Source organism: Ambystoma mexicanum, chromosome 5q (assembly GCF_040938575.1).
Source record: "Ambystoma mexicanum isolate Mex_15411 chromosome 5q, UKY_AmexF1_1, whole genome shotgun sequence".
NCBI classification, from domain to species: domain Eukaryota; kingdom Metazoa; phylum Chordata; class Amphibia; order Caudata; family Ambystomatidae; genus Ambystoma; species Ambystoma mexicanum.
The window spans coordinates 334,483,406-334,496,209 of NC_090933.1; the positions used below are offsets into that span (position 1 = coordinate 334,483,406).

Genomic DNA, 12,804 nt, shown 5'->3' on the forward strand with positions numbered 1-12,804 from the left:
CATATTTCTAAAAGCCAACAGTTAATACCAGTTGTCCTCAAAATAGCTTCTCCTCTCCCTTGGAGACAAAATATAAAACCAAACACACCAAGTTAGTATTCATTCAGCATTACAATCTGGAGATTATTAAAACGCACTGAGCTGAACCAGAATTTACATGATATACCGTTTAGATTTGGGCCCAGCTCCCTAGTGGGCTCAAAAGAACCATTACGCGTGTATGAGTGTGCCATTTTACATATACATATAAATATACTAATGTTGGCATCACCACGCCTCGAGCATGACAACACAAATACTCTACGTGCAGCCATGTGGTTAATCAATAGTGAAATTCAAAATTATTTCTATTACATGATCCCCATCAAACTGACTGACGTGCCGCAACGTATCCCGAAAAGATTGTTTATATGTGTAAAAATAAACAATTACCAAACGATCTTTGGGCAGGTGTGCAGTAGATCCTAAATGTGTATTTAATGTTAGCATTAATCCTAGCAACCATTCACGGACGTCATTTGGGGGTCGCCAGAGGTCGCAACTGCGACCTCTGGTGATTCCCTTGCGACCTCTGTGATCTTTTTGCGACCTCTGATTAAGCCTTGCTGCATAATTCTTTTTAAAATAATCAGGGGTCGCGAAAAGATTGCAGAGGTCATGGAGCTTGCCTTGCGGGCTACTGTGCGTGCGAGTCAGCCTGCCAGTGCCTTCAACCTCTGATTATTTTAAAAAGAATTACAAGGCAAGTCAGTGGCGGGCTGAATCGCGTGCACAGCGACTTGCAGGGCAGGCTCCATGATGCCTGCTTGGGGGCGGGCGCGGCTCCACTAGGTCTGGAGGCTGGCACGCGAGGTCATGGTTGCCTGGCAACCATGAACTTTGTCCGACCTCGCCTCCGCTATGTTTCCTGCATCGCAGAGGTCATGGAGTTTGCCATGCGGGTTGCCGTGCGCGCGAGTCAACCTGCCAGTGCCTTTCGAACTCTGATTATTTTAAAAAGGATTATGAGGCAAGTCACTGGCGGGCTGAATCGCGCGTGCAGCGACTTGCAGGGCAGGCTCCATGATGCCTGCCTGGGGGCGTGCGCGGCTCCACTAGGTCTGGAGGCTGGCACTCGAGGTCATGGTTGCCTGGCAACCATGAACTTTGTCGGGTCTGACCTCGCCTCCGCTATGTTTGTTTTCTGCATTGCCCGGCTTTGATGTCATAGCTAGACACACAGACAGAATACCGGCTGCCACGCGCACGCAGACCCCCAGCACACCTATTCTCCCTCTCAAACACCCCCCAAAGTATGTGTCCCCACTGCTGGCTGCTGATGGTGCTGCTGCTGGAGTCCAGGGCGTGGGGGCGCGGGGATGCCCCGGCTGCACCGGCGGAGATCTGGATGCGCGGAGGAGCAGACCACGCGCCCCGAGGAAGACCACTCGAGCGACCCCTGCAGAAACCCCTCCTGCCACAGAGCCCGGAGGAGCACTGCGACCAATCCTGCTACAGAGTGGCTCCTGGGGAGCCCTGCAACCCAGCCTGCTACAGAGCCCTGGGGGAGCCGTGTGGGGTCTACACTCCCAGCTGCGTGTGGGGCTGCGCTGCATCGGCCGGGCCAAGGAGAAGTTACCGCTGCAAGCACTGATGCACGGCAAGGGGGTCTGCCGGAACCACACTGCATCCGAGCAAGGTGAGGGCTGCATGCAGTGCGCACTGTTGGTACCACGGTTACTGTAGCACAGCGTGCAAGAGAGTGCGTGTTTTGTCTCCGAGTATCAGCCACTGTTGAGAACAGCCCACCAGAGAATCTGCATAGTGCCACAATAACGGGAGAGACAGCATTACAGCTCGACCAGGAAAGCAATATCAGCAGACGAAGGACCACACTGCGGTACCGGAGTGGGTCTTTCTGCATTGTAATGAAGTACTCCAAAAGACCTACAACTGTGGTGAGTAGCAACATTTGGTTTAGGGAGTCTCGTGCTCTTGTACTATGATCCCGCCTAAGTGAACATTATTCTCTGCCTTGTGCTTTACCCTTCGTTTAGGAAGCAAGGCAGCAGGGGGGACTGTGTAGGAATTCTAAAAGTGCTGGGCAGCTTCGAAGTATTTCCTCAGGCACCTTCTCTCCCCAATCCTGTAATTTGTCACTCCTGACAGGCACAAATATCGCTTTCACATCTGCAGGCTTGAGTGTATAGCAAAGACGTCCCTCTGCTCCTGTCCAGGTGGCAATAGGATTTTAGTGGTTTCCATTTAGCAAGAGTCAAAGGCGCTGTTTTTTTCCCTGGATCTTTGATATGCACATGTTTTGTTTCAAAGTTACTGCAAAGTTACTGCAAGTGCAAGTGCTTTTCACTTCCACGCGCCTTTTGTCTTGTCTTCTGTGGAGCCAGGAAACGGTGTCCTGCAGGCATGAGGCATGAGGCACAAGCAGTGCTTAAGTGCTATATATTAAAGCATCATTATCGTTTGGCCTTGGACATCTGCTTGCAATCACAGTGATTTGGTAATATGGGCCAATACGCACTGATATTAACGATACATATGGTGATCCATTCTTGTATGAAATGTACATCAATCTACAGGGTTATCGTGACCATATTGTTCGTAGTGTACTTAGAAACAATGCTATGTGAGGCCACTTCCTGTGATGGCACGTGGGGGCGTGGTCAAATGGCATCACTTCATGTGATGTCACGTGGGGCGTGGTCAAATGACATCACTTCCTGTGATGTCACACTTGGGGGCGTGACATTGTGATGTCACTTCCGCGACCCCTGGCATTTTGGTGAAATGACCGTCCCTGCAACCATTTCCTTCATTAGTTTGTCATCTAACCAGAAATAAATATCCAGGTGGGCACTGCGCCCCTTCTAAAAAGAGGCTGATAACAGCGGCTAATAGCCACTCTTCATGTTCACATTTTCAATACCCGAAGAATAATAGTTCACATGTGCATCATAATTTAAACAACTGGCAATAGCTAGTGCCATATAACAGAGACTGAGAGGGCCTCTCCACAATGTTGTCTGGTAATAGTGGTTGGCATCAACTGTTAACATTAACATTACATTAAAATACTCAATAATAATTTCCATGGGGGAAGAGTTCTGTTACAGGAAGAACGATCATATCAACTATCAATAGGTTCTGCATTTACCAAATACAGGGCAGACCCCTTCTGAGGGTGGATAGGTATTGACAGCTAGCATTGACAATTAGCAGTAACGTTACATTAACCAGTAAGTAGTGGTTCACATACACATAAAGTTCCTGCTGTTTGATATGTGATTTAAGCATCTGACAATAGTCTGTTCCTTGGTAGCAGAGACCATGGAGTAGGAATTCAGTTAAACATTGAACAATAGTTATGGTCTGTAAAAATTCGACAACTAACAACATTGACATCAATGTGAACATGCAATGGATAAACTGATTTGAGCAGTGAGGGACATTGATCAAAACAAAATAAGCTAGCCACTGCCATGAGGTAGAAAATGCCCTTAACCAAATTGATAATAAATTGCTCGTGCACCCATAATTGAAAACTACCAACTATAAATGATCTAGATAGAATGGATGATCTAAGCTGGTCATGACTTTCGAAAAAGGTCAGAATGTGGAAGTTGTTCAAACCTATCCCATGAGTTAAAGATTACCCGAGGGCGTTTGTGATGTTGTGAAGCGTTATTATAAACAAAATACACATCCCATGCTCAAAATGTAACCCTTGCAGAACAGTTCTGTATTTACAGATGAGTGTAGCTTCCAATTGTTGTAGACGTCATTCCCTATCACCTCCTCCGGGATTTCTCTTGACAATATGTAATCCAATGTATTTTAAATCACTCTTGGGGTCAAGTTGGTGTTTCTCCTGCCAGTTCACTATAGTATTCTTGTATCCTGACTCCCCATGGAACTGAGATGTTCCCTGATTCATATGTGTAATTCCTGAACGGTGCTTCCTTTGTAAATGAGATTACCAACACACTGGCCTCATTATGACCCTGGCGGTACGGCGGTGCGGTACAGTATGGTCGGTACCGTCACCGACCATACTGTACCGCCTTATTACGAGTTTCCCTCACGGATTCCTGAGAGCCTGCCAGGTCTTACCTGACGGGATGTGCGGCACTCGCAAGAAGAACTCGTGAATGCACCGGCACCGTTATATACGGTGCCGGTGCAACTATGCTCCCGACCCACATTGTGCCCTATCGGGCAGAATGGGATCGGGAGCCCGGCATTACCGCCTCCCAAGAATGGGCAATTACTGGCCCCTTCATCTCATAATGGGCCGGTTATTGCCCAATCGCAGGAGGCGGTGCTGGTTGCGAGCATGGCGGTAGCCGTGCCTGCCATGCAGGCACGGCTACCGCCATGCTCATAATGAGGCCCACTGTATCGGATACACCACACATTTTGAACGACAATTTATGAACTCATTCATCACAAAAGGTTCCTTGAGCTGCATCTCAAAAGGTTTGACACATATGAGCATACTGACACATATTGCAGGACCACACATATACAACCCAGATACATTTGAATGGAGCCAAGTTTTCTTCTGTAATCCAGGTGCACTCAAAGTGGATGGAAAGTAGCATGTTTTTAAGGGTCGGGACTCTCGTATACACAAATATTGGTATTTCCTTAATGTAATTTTCAAGCATGGATCTAACTGTATTATAGGCCAATGTTTCTTCCAACCACATCCAAATTCTTAGCGTCTGCTTTCTCTTTTGATTTCAGTAAGGTACACCTGTCCATTTCTAAACATTTCAGCTTAACCCCAGCCAAATTGTCCTTGCTGTAACCACGTTCCTGTAATCTCTTCTTCAATAGCTCAGATTCTTTTGTGTATGCTTCAATCGTTCCACAGTTCCTGCCATATGTGGAGGTGTGCTTGCATTCGCATTCTCAGCTGTCTGATCAGTAGGCCGAACCAGATTTGGGGTCCTGGCAAGAGGGAGGGAAGGAGAAAGCAGGACATTTGTGTTCAAAGGAAAATACAATAGAAATATTGAAGTCCAAAGAGGTGTTCTCAATCGAAATAAGCGTGTAGGGAAGAAATAACGTTGGCAAGATAGGGTGTCTATTGGTCAGGATACAAATTGTGATTAGAGTTAGGGTACATGGAGGGGGTTGATGATGGGGCAGGTGAAAGTGTAGAAGGGAGTGGCTAGAGCGAGGAGGGATGATGGAGGGGCTGGACAGGCAGAAACAGTTGTCATAAGAGCGTTTGCATGATTGTGTTTGATTAGTTGTGGAGAGCAACCAGGGATTAGTCAGAGGGTTGGAGTCCAGCTCAAACCAGTGGATTGTATACATGTTCACATGTTCAGAGAGTTAATGTCAATCATGACTATTTGCAACATGTCACTAGCAGTACTGAAATATTTAGATTGTATTGTCTAGAATGTGAAAGGGCTTATGGTGACTCGAACGTATTTGTTTACTAATGCATTTTGTTTCGATACATGTGTTCGTTTTAAGGATTCTAACTGCTGACTCTTTAGGGTTAAACTATTTTATTTACATGCGTACATTCCGTTTAAGTTTGGATAACGTCTTGCAGCTAATAGAGTAAGATGCATAGCTCAGTTGTGCACTTAGTCCTGAACTTTAACCTTAAGTGTGTATGTCCATTTATCATAGTTGTTGCTGAATGATACCAGGAATCCCTGAAAACAATATTGACATTTATATAGTGTTGAGTTCTTGCAGCCCTCACACAGTTACAAATGTTGAACTCTGTTGTGGGTTGTGGATACTCGTGCAAACAAAAAATGGCAAGGTCCTGGCACGTAACATTCTTCTCACAGTTTGGCACCCACCCAATGCAAAGTTTGACGCACATAGCTGTTCAATGCCCTTACGTTTGATCAGGCCCATTGGGGCCTGGATTTTACTCCTTTTCTACATGAGTGGGCCATTGAGTCTAAACAAATTAAATGTTTTCCAAGCCAGGCAAACAAAAGCAATGTGTTTAATACCTGGCAGGGGGAAATTGAACTTAATTTCCTAAGTTCATCTCTGTCACAGACTGAAAACCTGAATGGGATCAAGTATGGTCCTAATAGGGTTCAAGACTAGAACAACCTTGGAAACTCCCACCCTTTCACAGAGTGAGTAAGTGGGGGAGATGATGGCATGTTCCCTCATAGCAACAGCACTTACATGTAGATGCCTAGCTCCCTTCCTCACTCCGACAGTCATTGGCGATATGGCTCAGATATTCCTACCAGAACAAAACACTAGTTACTCTCCACCCCATGCCATTGGAATCGGATTGAGAAACACCTTCCTTCCTCATTTTCTAGGAAGCTGTGTTTTCTCAGTAGGAAAACTTTCCAATGACCACCGAGACTGACTTTTTCAGCATTTGGAAATCTCAAAATCACCTCCCAAAAGCAGGGAGCAAAAGCAGATGAACCTAAGAGCAAAGGGGGGTCAGAAGCCTGGACGTAGGGAGTGCATGCAAGCAATCCAAAATGGCTAATAATTGTTGAGACCAGCTTGGGATCACAGGGTCTAACACATCAGGATCTTCTACTGGTGAATGAAGTGCTCCCAAGGCAATTTCATGCCACAAACATCTCTCTGAGACCCGCAACGCCCACCTGCATGCTTTAAGGACTCCGAGCAGCAACCAGAATATGTGTCAGCACCCAAACCACCATGTTCATAAGATCACATTAGATCGCACAAGATGTGTAACTGTCACACAAATTTCAGCACAGTAAGGCAGAGCCGTCAATATAAAGCCCCACCCTCCTACAACATGTGCTCGTAGTTTCCACAGGACCTTTATAGGTGGTCATGTTGCTGCAGCTTCTGGATCTGCACTGCCTCTGAATTCCTAGCTTTTGCAACACAGATGATGCAGTCACAGATTATCAAGTCACCTGGAAGAACACAACTGGGCACAAATGCACTCACCTGTTTCCACTCTCTAAGGTCACGATGGACGTCACATCACCAACCTAGTTCAGAAATTAGCCCTGTTAACACAAGTCAAGAGGTTAATGACTACCTGGATACAAACAGAAAATAAATATTTCCCTAAGAGGAACTAAGCACATGATGCATTTACACATAGCCAGGGGACTTGGAAGACTAACTTGGTGCTGACTTTGGGACTAAGGCCAGTGAGACGGAATCAAGTCATTGCGGATTTCAGGCTTGCTCCAAAAGACAATAAAGCCATTACAAGAAGGTGACTAAAAAGGAAACAAGACATTGTGGATTTTAGAACTTTGGAACAAAAATTAAATGGAGTGACTTCTAACTATTACATACACAACAAGAGGATATGACCCCACAGACCAAGTTTCATGCACACAGGAGGCTGCTGAGGATCTTTCTGATTGGTGTGTGCCACAGCCTGGAGAGGCATGCAGCATAATACGAGCCATTCAACGATCCCAGATGTACTACCTAGAATGTGGTGATCATAAAAGGGTAGTGACAAATCTGTCCAAGCACTCATCAACACTTCATCGTAATTGAGTAACATTGGCCTTTGGAAGGCAAATTCAGACCTCCCATTTCAAATATCTCCCGACATTCACCCTCAAAATAAATGGCCAGTGAAAGCAACACATTTGGCCTACAAGAGCTGAAAGTTAGAATAGAACTCTAATTCTGAAGGGTATACTCTTGAAAGGCAAGCAGAAAGTGAAATAGGATCCCTGGAGCAGAAGAGAAAGCCTTCAAGAGGGAAGAAGACATTGAATGGCAAGTCAGGGCGTACCATTCAATTTCTTTTTCCCTTTTGACCATGATCAAGATGGGCAGCATCCTGTTAGAATGGGGTTTGAATCTTTGGCCAGCTGGACAGATGTTTAGAAGTGATCCCTTGTTGGAGAACAGGGATTACTTCTTGGAGCTTAAGCCACACCAATCAAGGTAACGTGGAGAGTCGTCAAGGCTTAGTCTCAGGAGAGGTAAATGTGGTCAGGGATCCACAGTGAGTCCAGACAGTGAAGCTTCAAGGATTACACTTGGACAGTTAGTTATAAAAATGTCCTATTTATTATGGGCCCAGGACAAAATATGAATAATGTATAATTGGCAGGTAAAGTATCACACAGCACGATCTGTTATGGTACATATATATAGTCACATTAGTCAGTACAGATAAATACATTACTTCAGCGGTACCTGTAAAGGAAGAAGGTAAGTAATTTATTTAGCACCAACACTCTTCAGAAATTACAATCCTCACTTCAGAAGTCCATTCCTAAAATGAATGGGGCCTTGTGCCCATTGTTCAACATGTGCATACAAACGCACAGGAATGCGTAACGTTCACACAGTTCCAATACCTTTGGGGGACTGGAAAAGATCAGAAGTGTTCTGAAGATGTAAGGAAGGATTCAAAAGTCAGGTAGGTATCTGTTATTGCTAATGAAATTGTTCCCAGCTTTCGGGTGGCTTTAGACAGCCAGTACTACCCAAGCCAAATAATGACAAAACGTAGCCCAAAGTTAGAAAACTCTTTGGATGAAACAAGGCCACCGGTAACTATCCTCACTACTCACCGCCCTCACTCCAGTTTTGGTATTGACTTGGAAAGTATGGAGGCGGTCACCCGGGGTACATCTTCCCACCTTCCTTTTGGTTCCCAGATGCCGAGACGATGTGGATACAGAGACAGGTTTGGCTGGTCACAGGAGCTGCTAAACTCAGTTCCAGATGAAGACTTCAGAAGACACCACTGCAGCACATTTCAGGACAATGGAATTGTTACAGTTAACTAGTCTTTTTGAGACCGTCACAGTTGCATGGCAAAGCAAAGGGATTCAACTATCATGGTCTGATGCAGCCGTCTTAATCAGGACCCAAAAGGGCTGGGAATGTGAACTTTGGCAGATGGGCATCTTGTAAAATATGCTGGTGATCCCCAAAGCCCCGGGTCGAAACATGGGACGATGGCACTTTTATAGTGGTGGCCTAAATTTGAGCTGGGCAGCTTACTGGGGTGGCCCAGAGACACTTGTGAACAGGCTCACTTGCAGGGTTGCCAGGAGACGTTGGGATGGTTGGTACCACCACTCCAAAGGGTTGAAGCACCAATGAAGACCTTTGTAGATCACTTAACAAGCAGCACTCGTCTCGGACAGCTGCAGGATTCGATTACCAGGCCTTGTAAAGTGCATCTGAGGATAGTCCTTCATCTTCTCAGCTTCTCTGGATACTTGGTTCCTTCTTCAGATCTGCTGGAACGGCTGCAGGGCTTCTCTTCTTATCCAAAGTCAGGTGAATGTTTTGACTCAGCCCTCCAATAGCAAGATCTGCCCTACACATGCACACCAGCAGTGGTACAATCAGCGACCAATGTAGGTCTCACGCGCACATCACACATGCCCATTAGACTTTCTGGAGCCAGGTTGTGGATTAGGAGCAAACAGTCCCAACCTACCTCCTGGCTCCTCCCACACACACACCCTTCACTAGCCTGAGAAACCTTGTATTTCCCAGGCAAGTGCATGAGCATACAAGTATTTTCCTGACCTGAAAGGGCAGGAAGAAAGCAAAAACACAAGATGGCCACAAGATTAGGACCAAACAGTCCCAACCTACTTCCTGGCTCCTCCCACACACACACCCTTCACTAGCCTGAGAAACCTTGTATTTCCCAGGCAAGTGCAAGAGCATACAAGTATTTTCCTGACCTGAAAGGGCAGGAAGAAAGCAAAAACACAAGATGGCCACGGTAAAAATGAAAACCTTGTGGCATGGCCATATTAGGACATTAGCCAGTTAGTAGCCAAATGCGGTAAACACTGCGAGGCTAAAAAAAAACATAGTAAAACATAACTGCTGCCACCAGTTTGTCATTTAGCTCATCTTAGGTTACCAAAATAATCCATCGAGTTGAGTCTAGGGTCACACAAAAAGAAACTCAATTGCTGTGCATTGGAAGATGCATTGTGCAATGATAAAAAGATACCCGAAAAGGTAACAAAGTGGAAGATTAAGGGAAACCTAATTTCCCAGTACTGACAGAATGAATGACTAGTCAGTTTCCTCATAACATGTGAGCAAAGGGATAGTGTAGTGAAGCTTCACTGCATTGTAAAAAGTTAGGACAGTGTGTAAAACCAAAGCAAAAGGTTTAGGACCCCATAGAATAAAGAGGAAAAGTTGCTTATAGTGAAACTTTCCTAACACTTCCCACAACAGAAAGTAAATAGATGATCCAGGACCAAAAGAGCACCTCCCATTAGTGTTAAAGATAGTGACATAGAAACCTAGACCAGACGTTCAGCAACCCATGTTGGGAAGATAAAGTGATGAGAATAGTATCCAAGAGGACAGGTTCCACAGACATTGACCTAGAAGGGCATCCTTCTAATCTCAAGTAAACAGTTAAATGAAGAAAATTATTTTGTAGAATAGCGATTGCTGAGAAGGACCAGCACTCCCAGTGATGGATTTGGAGGTTTTGCTTGTAGAAATGGACTCATGGGGTGTGCTTGTACTCCCATGGTTATGTCTAGTGACATTTGATTTGAGAGACTAGAGAGGACCAAATGTCTAATAGATAGACTTCAAAGACACTGGGACTCATTACGACCATGCCAGGACGTTAACAACGGTGATGGTAAGCCTACCTGCACCATTTTTACTGTACCGGCATAGTACAACTCTGCGGGTTGTTGCCGTCCCGCCTGCCAGGGTCAGACCTGGTGGGCAGAAAGGCACCTGCCCGCAGAATTTCACAGAAGCACTGGCACCGTTATTAATGGTGCCTGTGCTTCCATGGTCCCCATTCTCATAGGGATTTACAAATACCAGCGCCTGACTTCCAAGACCACCGGGGCTCCAATGCCCCTGTGTTTCCGGCAAGCCAGACACCTTTAAAATGTGCAGGTCCGGCGGCAAACTGCCGGTTTTACCGACACGGTTTCCGCCGGACTTGTGATGAGGCCCATTGTTATTTCATACCAGCCTTCACCTGTACTACAGGTGTACTTTATTAATTTACAGGTGCAGTAATTACGGGTCCATGATAGAAAGCCCTGTTAGACATGCCTCCTTTTTGATGGAAACCTTTATATCAAACCAAAGGGGTGTCACAGATGTCAAAGCAGTCACACCAAGTCACTACAATGGTTCAGGGATTTCTGTTTCTTTTTTGTGGGGCATAGGAATGTCCCTATCTCTCTCATCTCAGTATGACCCTCTTACCTAACCCAGGGATCTGCAATTCGGAGGTCAGTGCTACTGAATGGCAACCCTACTTTCTAATATGATGGTCTAAATGCAAACTATGTAAACTCCCTCACAACAACAACAGCCACAAAAGGATAGGGATGCCTTTGGTGCTTTTGGTGTAGCAGGGGCCTCAAAGCCCAAGTGGTGAGACTGGCCAAAAGAGGGCCCCCTTATCTTGTCTCCCCCACTCCATGAGGTCTGTTGCAGCCTCAAATGTGGTCCTAGTACTTCTCTTGTATGCAATCCCTCATCCTCATCCCAGTGCTTCATCTTTCTAATCAGCCCCCCCGTAATCACAGTTCATTGTTGCAGTACTTGTTTTTCATGACACGCCTTCTCCTTCATCATAGTCCTTTTCCGTTATCCCCTCCTTTGTTATCCTTATCCTTCACCTTTGAAATAGTCGTTCACATTTGTCATAATCCCTCTTATTTGTGTCACAGTCCTGTTCACTGTCCTTCTTATTTGTGAAAATGCTTCTCCTTTATTAGAATCCATTATCACAATCCTTCTATGTCAGTTTTTCTGCTTTGCTAGAGTCCTTACCCTTAATCACAGTACTTTGTCAGTCATTCCCCTTTTTAACTCCATCTGTATTGCCTAGTACTTCATTCATTTCACCTTCATAACAGTTGTTCTTATGGGGTTTCAGTCCCTTTTCACAGTCCTCCTTTATCACAGTTGTTCCCCATCATTCCAGCTGGTCATCACAGTCCATGTGCTTCGCAACAGCTCTTTTTCATAGCCCTTCTCCCCCATTACAGTCCCTCTTCATCACAGCCTTTGTCCTTCATTGTATTCTTTCACCTTAATCATGGTACCTCTTCTTCATCACTGTCATTTTCCTTGTTCACTGTCATACGCCTTTTGTACAGTCATTCCCTTGCATCACAGTCCTTCTGATTCATTACAGTCCTCCATTGGCAGAGTGCCTTTCCTTTTTCAGTCATGATACCTTGTTCTAACTCTTCATCCTTACCTTACTCTCCCAGTTGCATTCTGTAAGACAGTCATGGTCAGTTTCCCTCTCTCTGCCATCTGTGTATCACTTAATCTCTCTGTTATTCATTGCCCCGCCGCCTCTCTCACTTTATCTCTCTCCGTCTCACTTCATAGTTTGCTTGCTATCTTGTTCTCTCTCTTTCACTACCCTTCACAGAGGACTTTTGTGCTCCTCGATGCGGAACTGCCACATTAAAAGGTTGCATTGAAAATGTCTAAGGAACTGGTGATCCAAAACATAAGATCACATGTTACTAATTTTGAAACCTGCTGGTCGAATAGAGGAGCAGCTTCAGGTGTCCCATAGGTACAGTAAGGCATGAATGTTGTTCCAGTGTTTCAAATAGAGAAAGGGGCATAGAGCCATCAATTTATTGTAGCTTCCTGTTTGTTTTAACTGACATGTTTATGTGTATTTTGATGCCCTTGTTGTATTGGGGTGGCTGGCAAACGGATGTAGGTGATTTGACCGAATCCATGTTTTTGAAAGAATGAAGTGACCCATTGTTTTTTTTTAATATGGGGGAGACCGCCTGCAGTTTTTTTTCGGTAACAAAATTGCAAAAAAACGGTTTGGTCACTTAT

General features: G+C 45.3%; 1 protein-coding gene across 2 annotated transcripts in view; it reads right to left on the reverse strand.

Moving 5' to 3' along the window:
- The window catches only part of MC2R (melanocortin 2 receptor), a 310,324-nt gene that overhangs the window by 63,067 nt on the left and 234,453 nt on the right, over window positions 1-12,804 (reverse strand). For both annotated transcript variants that reach the window (XM_069622330.1, XM_069622331.1), the window contains exon 2: window positions 6,934-6,995. The gene's annotated coding sequence lies outside the window, so the exon portion shown is untranslated. The remainder of the gene's footprint in view (window positions 1-6,933; window positions 6,996-12,804) is intronic.